Source organism: Crocuta crocuta, unplaced genomic scaffold (genome assembly GCF_008692635.1).
Source record: "Crocuta crocuta isolate KB4526 unplaced genomic scaffold, BGI_CrCroc_1.0 scaffold174, whole genome shotgun sequence".
Lineage (NCBI taxonomy): Eukaryota > Metazoa > Chordata > Mammalia > Carnivora > Hyaenidae > Crocuta > Crocuta crocuta.
In genome coordinates, this window is record NW_027530330.1 from 5,835,587 (window position 1) to 5,837,038 (window position 1,452).

Below are 1,452 nucleotides of genomic sequence, written 5' to 3' on the forward strand. Positions count from 1 at the left end.
TTTTGGGGCTTTCTAAGACCAGGGTATTAATTTAGTTTTGGCCCTTTGGGAAAACACAAAAACAAAACAAAAACAAACACCAAAAGATGTGCACATGTTCAGTCTTTCTTTCAGAGAATGATAAAACAATAACACGGTCAGAATCCTTACTGTGAAGACTCAAGTAATTTAACTTCAGCACATTAATGCACTTTTTTTTTTACAACTAAATATTGTAGATCAAAAGTGTCCTGAAATTACTCTTAATGCTTCACAAGGAAAGTGGTTTGTTTTTATTTTTTGCGAGACTATTTCATCACCATAATTTTCAAGCACGCTGAGGTGCTGTAAGAATTCTAATTGCTTAAGCGTTGCTGACCATGTATTTGAAACGCACAGCATCACCTCCACAACAGGAAAAAGAGAGCTAAATTAAGTAGCAACACCAAAATGCGTCCACCAAACAAAAGGCCTGAAACGGCTTCAGAGAGCCTCTTTCCTAATATTTTCCAGTAGGGGGAACTAAAGACTCACTATCCAGCATTTAGCAGAGCTCGGAGACCTGCGTTGAGTTCCCATAACCCGTCTTCTAATCACCGGAACAAGCATCAAACAGCTACCAGTGAGCCTGTGATCACACGTGGGCCTGGCCACACCGGCCACACCGGGGGCACCGCAGACACTGGCATCCCTTTGATCCAACGTGGCCTTCCTTAATCATCCCCGGGCCTGATGGCATTGACTTGGTGGTTTTTGCCTTAATTTTCAGGGTCTGTCATCTTTGGGCTGGAATTCGGCTCTTTTTGAGCTTCTTTTAGCTCCGTGGGTTTTCAGCTTTCCTCCATCCTGTGTTTTCCGAAATTTCCTTTCAGAGTTGCCAGTCTCTGTGGGCTAAGGGCTTCGGGTACACCTCCACCCCCAGCTCTCGGATCCCCCCTCTCCATCCTAAGCATCTTGTGCTGAACTCCTTGCACCCCACAATCCCGCCTCAAACTCATCTTTGAGGGGTCATAAGGCAACTGAGTAACCTGAGAGGGGATGCCACCCTTCCCCTGTCTGCTTCCCCCGGGGATTCCTCAGGGGGCCATAGATCTTGGCTAAAACGAGCCGGTAGAGGCTAGAGATTTCTGTATAATTCCTCCCCCCTCCCCTTCTTTTTCTTGTGCCTTTTTAACGACATAGGAAGAACCCACACACAACCTTTCCGCTTCGAAAGGTGGTTATATTTTGTTTCCTTCCCTCTTCTCCCTCCCGCTCAGCTTCTCATTTTGCTAAAAGGTGAAGAGTGAGTGTTTGTGTGATTTTAACGGGTAATGAGGCTGCGCCCCGGGTCCTGGAGGATGATCTTTTTCCAGAAAGCGCGTGCATCTCGGGCAGACGGAGGGATGAATAATTAGGAAGGGCTTCCATGAAATCACTCACCGAGAAAATTACCTGCCCATTAAACGGGACGCCGCGAGGAGACGGAGACGA